This window comes from Chrysemys picta, unplaced genomic scaffold (genome assembly GCF_011386835.1).
Source record: "Chrysemys picta bellii isolate R12L10 unplaced genomic scaffold, ASM1138683v2 scaf3275, whole genome shotgun sequence".
Classification (NCBI taxonomy): Eukaryota; Metazoa; Chordata; order Testudines; family Emydidae; genus Chrysemys; species Chrysemys picta.
Genome location: NW_027055977.1, coordinates 1 through 6240, shown reverse-complemented (window position 1 = coordinate 6240; position 6240 = coordinate 1). Strand labels below are relative to the sequence as shown.

General features: G+C 44.3%; 1 non-coding gene across 1 annotated transcript; it reads left to right on the top strand.

Annotated features, from left to right (window-relative positions):
- Positions 1–3793: 3793 nt before the first annotated feature.
- TRNASTOP-UCA (transfer RNA opal suppressor (anticodon UCA)) lies at positions 3794–3880 on the top strand. Its single transcript has one exon. It is a non-coding gene; the product is annotated as a tRNA-Sec (tRNA).
- The last annotated feature ends 2360 nt before the right edge of the window (positions 3881–6240 follow it).

Genomic DNA, 6240 nt, shown 5'->3' with positions numbered 1-6240 from the left:
TACAGAGACGTCAGCCTGCTTGGTACCATGGCAAACATGCCATTAAAAATCACGTTTTTATGACCTCTCCCGAACCCCCACATTTCTTACAGGGTTATAGCTGTTCTTTTTTGTGGGGGAAAGAAAAAACGTTAGAGGAGATGGGCTGAAGCGGTTGTTGTTGTTAAAGTCCGGTCCCTTTTCCAAAAAAGACAAAACAAGACCGACACAAGAGAGAAAAAAAACAAAGAACACAAAGATAGAAACTGAGGTTCTGCCTCTGGTGTTGACTTTCACTTGCAACCTCATTGCTGGAGAAACACAGGCCTGGCTCATTGTCTCGTTAGCCACTTCGAGACCTGGCAAGCTCGTATTGAGGGCTGTGTGTGTGTGCAGTGATGTCATCTCCCGCCCTCTCTCTGGCCCAGTCTGGTCAGGACATTTCTCAGGATTAGCACAAAGAAAGCACAATGGCGTCATGCTGGATCCCAGGAGACAGCAAGGGTGGCAGCCATGATTGTAAACCTTTCTGCAGTGGTTGTTGACAGACAGCTTCTTCCTCCATCCATCCATCCATATCCCCTCCCACCACCAAGTCTTTCTTTCTTTAAGAAGCCCTCAAAAGGGTGATGGGTGGAATAGCTCATCCCCTCATTATTTTATTCACTGGTTAGGCCTAATTTCTGCACATTTTTGGTCCATTTTTTTAGTTCCACACTTTTCTTGTTTCCCAGCCATGATCTTAACACAGTCCTTAAGTTATAGCAGGAGGCCTTTTTGTTTGGACTCATTCAGTCTGTCTGTCTCACCTTTTCCCATCAACATTTATTGTTAAAGGTTATTGTGACACTGTATAAACTTTCAATTGCTTTCTACAGTTGAGCTGACAATTTGGGTAACTTGTAAGTCCAATTATCTCAATAAGTGTGATGGCAGCCATTAAGAAGATCTTTTTCTAGCAAAGCTTTCAGCCGAGGGAAGAACTGGTGCTTTTCTCAAGGTAGTGGAATGGGATCTCTTTGCTTGACATCTGTCAGCGGAACAAGTTGTGTCTGTAATCAAGGCAAGATTTTAATCGGTCGGAGTCTGTATTCCCTTCTCTCTAAAAGGGATATTCTAATATTTTCCCACTTCATATGGATCATATGGTGATAAATTCTGTGATAATTGTAAAGAAGTCACATGCTACAATGAAGGGCACCTATTTGTAATTCAATAAACAACACAACACAAGGCCTTTAATAAGGGCTCACGAAACATTTTTTTCCTGCTAATTGCAGGGTAATGAATGAAGAAGCCATTTTATCCCATTCATCACTGGTTTAGTATCAGGCTTTTCTGACTAATATGGGCAGATCTGTGCATGAGAATTAGCTCCCAAGGCATGCTGGCTGCTCCCGGACATTATTAAACTGTAATGTTGCCACACTGTAAAATCTGCACTCATCTCTGACTCTAGCCAGCATGTGTATCACACAGTTTAATATAGGAATAGGAGAGCGCATAGACGTTGTGCAGTATCCCCAGATCCTTTGTCACCTGGCTTTAGGGAAACAAGTGCCTACTCGTTCCACAGTTGGACAACCCTTCTACTTTTTCCTCACAGGAGGAAGGAAACCTGTTTTTAAGGGATGAGTCCAATTATGAGCTGTACAATCAGCACAGGTGCAGGATAGTTCCTTTCCACAAGCCTTGCATGACCCTCCCTATAATGAGCGATTGTTATCAGTGCTTTTTATAGGTCAGGGTGGGTTGTGCTTCCTTGTCTTGGGGACCCTGAGTGGTCTGGGGTGCTGGCTTCACACCTGTGGCTGTCTAGCAACGGAGTGGATCAGTTCCCCCTCCTGGGTGTATGTGAGGGTCCACTTGTACTGCTGCAGTTCCTTTTTTCTAGTCTGAACTCTTTGTCTAGTACAGGGGTGGCCAACCCATGGTTCCGGAGCCGCATGCGGCTCTTCAGAAGTTAATATGCGGCTCCTTGCATAGGTGCTGACTCCGGGGCTGGAGCTACCGGTGCCAACTTTCCACTGCTCAACCCCAGGCCCTGCCCCCACTCCACCCCTTATACCCTTCCCCTGAGCCTGCTGCACCATTGCTCCTCCCCTCTCCACCCCAGAGCCTCCTGTACACTGTGAAACAGCTGATCACGGCGGGCAGGAGGCACAGGGAGGAGCGGGAGCTGCTGATCGGCAGGGCTGCCGGCGGGCGGGAGCTGCTACAGACTAGGGACCGAATGGCTAGGCTGCAGTTCTGCAGAAAAGGACCTAGGGGTCACAGTGGACGAGAAGCTGGATATGAGTCAACAGTGTGCCCTTGTTGCCAAGAAGGCTAATGGCATTTTGGGCTGTATACGTAGGGGCATTGCCAGCAGATCGAGGGGTGTGATCATTCCTCTCTATTCGACATTCGTACGGCCTCACCTGCCTCACACTGAGAGATAGGGAAAACATTCTTTTATGTGAACTGACAGCCTACACAGAGTGTGTCCTGTCCTATCGGCCGTTGTCTTCTGTTTCAAGGCAGAGGAAATCTCGTCCCAGCGTGACTTTGGTTTGCCAGAGGATCATCCTTTTGCGGGGGCCAGGTGGAAATCCCAGAGTAGAAGTGTGAGCTGCTCAGCGTGCGTTCGGTGTTCCCTTCCGTGCCCAATCCGCAAGGCTCTGAGTTTGTTTCCCATCATCTTTGCAAATCAGGGCTGGCTCCCCTTCATTTTGCGCTGCCTCCTTGGAACTTGGGAGATTTTTTGTGGGATAAACCAGTGCCCTTCCCAAGATACAAAAGCTTTGATTAGACAATCTCAATGGTCCCGTCTGGCCTTAAAAATCTATGATTCTAGGAACTCTTCTGCCAGAAAGATAGACAGTGACAACAGCAGCAGGGTTAAAGCCCCTGGTTTTTGCTGTCAAGCGTGGTCACCCGGTAGACTATGGGTATCTGATGTCTGTCTCTGCAAAACCTGCCTCTTGAGTTCAAGCTGTCACAGTTTCTAAGCTCAGCTCTGACTAGCAGTGGTTCAGTGCTCAGATGACAATTGTCAGGCTCTTCCCTTGAAAAGCTTCCAGCCAAGAGGAGAGCTGTTGTCTGTGCTAAAGCGATGGAATAGGACATCTTAGTGTGACGCCTGCTCTTGGCACAGGTTTCTTCTGTAACCTAGATAAGGCATTTCATCTCTTCCTGGGCATTTCTGAAGAGCCAAGCTGTCATGCTTTGCGGCTATTAAATCTTTCCTCCTTGTTGAGATGCTTTCTCTGTGAGGAGGAACATACAAAATCACCTGCACCCCAGCTTGAAGGGAAACACAGAGGATGGATGCAATATCAATAACTGGAGAGTTGAATAGAACACAGAGCCTTTAAGAAGTGGCCCCAGTGACCCCCCTCTGGCTTGTTGCAGAGGGCTGGAGAAGCCATTAATCTGTGTGGAAATGTGCTCTCAAAACATTCTGGCAATGCCTGGCCCCTTTAAATCTGCAACATCCCACTTCAAAAAACTGCACTGATGTCTTCCCCAAGCTACTATATCAAGCCCTGTAATTCTGGATAAGGGTACAGCGTGGCAGCTGATCAGTCTCCCAGGATCCTTTGTATCTGCACTGGATGCAAATGAGAGTTTATGTTTTCCTTATTCAGCCAGCCAGTCTATTAAGTCCTCATAGGAGAAAATAAACCTCTTTTAGAAAGATGAAACCAACTGGCCACATTACACTCAGAAACAGAGGCAGTCTGACCCCTCCCCCGTTGTGTTACGTAACCCTCACTGTGAAGGTTTCATCTATGTGGTGCTTTATATATTTTGGTGTTAGCTTCTTTTCTTTGCCCAGGTGATCCTCAGTGGTCTGGGGTGCAGGCTTCAAACCTGTAGCTGTCTAGCAACAGAGTGGTTCAATTCCACCTCTTGGGTGGCTGTGTGTGAGGTGTGTTGAAGGTTATTATACTGTTATCTATTGAGACCTCCAGGAGGAACAAAACAGGAAAACTCAAATTTGCCTCTGAGAGTAGTCTATGCTGCAATTAGATAGCCACAATTGGCTCAGGGGCTGTTGAATTGCAGGTTTAGATACTCAGGCTACTGCCTGAGCTTGGGACCCTCAGGCTCTTACAGTCCAGACTATTCGGCAATTAAATAGCTCCTTAGCTTGAGCCCAAGTCAGGCTACAGGTTTTCAATTGCAGTGTAGCTATATGCTATTGCAGGGGTTCTCAAAGTGGGGATCATGACCCCTCAAGGGGTCATGAGGTTATTACATGGGGGGGCACAAGCTGTCAGCCTCCACCCCAAACCCCTTGCATGCCAAATTAAAAATGTCACTCATTTCTGTATGAGCCGCAAGTTGTGTGTGGGGGGGAATTGTTTGAAAATGAGATTTTTTCCCCTCAATATATATATAAAAATTGGAGAAAGAAATTTTGTTCAGACTTTCCAGAAATATTCACCTCTGAGTAAAGATCAAACAGAGAACATTTCAGTCCCCAAAAGGAATATTTCAGAACGTTGTGTATTCGAGACAAAATGGAAACTGTTTTTTGCAAATATTTCTATACTGGCAACAACCAACATCAGCTCTAAGAGCATTTTTGGAACCCTTGATCATATGGCAATTTTTGTTCTGAACTTTATGGCTTTAAGTATTTTTAGTGACCTTTCAAATGGATTGATTTTCTTTGTTTGAATGACAAGAAAATGTGTGTAAATGTTTTGTTGTATTTTAATTAGGAATCTATATGCAAAATAATCATAGTTTGTTTACAATAATTAATAAACAAAATATGACAGATACTTTATGCTACACCATCTCCATACTTTGAAACAATAATCTCCCAGATAGGGGGTAGTCAATTATTTTTTGTTAAGGTCCACATTTCTTGGTCAAGGTATAGTCAAGGTCCAGACCCCGGAGAAAATAATTAAAAAAAATAATAACAATAATGATAATAATAAGTATATAAAAAGATATTGGGATCTGTTCAAAAGCATCTGACGGTCTGGATTTTTGGCCTAAGGCCCTCCTATTGACTACTCCCGATTTTATAGATAGATAGATAGATAGATAGATAGATAGATAGATAGATAGATAGATATAATCTGTGTGAAATCACATTGACTGAGATCCTCAGGTGATGAAAACGAGTATTGCTCCTTGCTCCTTCAAAATCAATAGATCTAAGCTAATTTATACCAGCTGAGAATATATTTGCTACCAAATATTTCTTTGTCTGATGGATATTAATTATCCACGATTCTTCTACTTTCCCTGTTTACTGCTTTTGCAGGTGCTGCCGATTTCACCATTTTCTTTCAAAAATGGAAAGACTGATCTATCTTAAGAAACCTTAAGCATTTTATTTTTGGCACGCATATTTAAATCCTAATATGCGCGCGCGTGCGCACACACACACACACACACGCACACACACACACACACACGCACACACACACAAACGATGTGGGTTTTGCTGCTGACATTTTTAAACTCTGCCGTACATATCAGCAATTTACCCCATTGGAGGCTTTAGCAACAGAGCTCAGAATTCTTGCAAAAGAGGAGCACAGTTATAGAGACTGACAATCCATTGGAGGCAAAGGGTATGCATCTAGCAGTGTGCTTCTGAATTGCAATGGGTAAGGGATATGTGAAGGGGTATTAGCTTTGGTGACCTGGCAAAATTCCGATCCAGGGGCCCTGTTTCAGGAAATCATCCCTATTCAAGAAGGTCACTGAAGCTTATGCTTAAAAAGCCGGACTCTCAAGTGCTTTCTTGAACTGGGCTGCAAACATCTAACTACCTGCAGCCCTGAGTCTGAAATGGATTCTGGACCCTCCCCAAGCAGATCTTACTGGAGAGTCAGGACCTACAATTCCACCAAGTCTCTTTCACTACTTCCTGTACTCCCCGCAAAGCCTTGTCTGCATACCTTGTTAATGATAACGGGGACTCTTACCCTACCTCAATGCAGACCCAATCCTGCTCCACTGATCTCCCATTGACTACTGTGGTTCTTTATCTCACCCTTAACATGGAGTAGCAGTTTTCTACAATGAACTCAATTCTTCTCTTTCTTTCAGCAGGTAATCTAGGGTAGTTTTATGGGACTCATCCTGCATCTCTGGAGTACAATTAATCCCACTGCAGCAAGAAAATGGACTCAGTAATCTAACAGACCTTTTCCATCTCTAAATTCTATAGCTAAAAAGGCGATTAATCTGGACTGTACATAGAGCACCAAATCCACCATAATTTATGAAATAGCTGGTGGACTACAT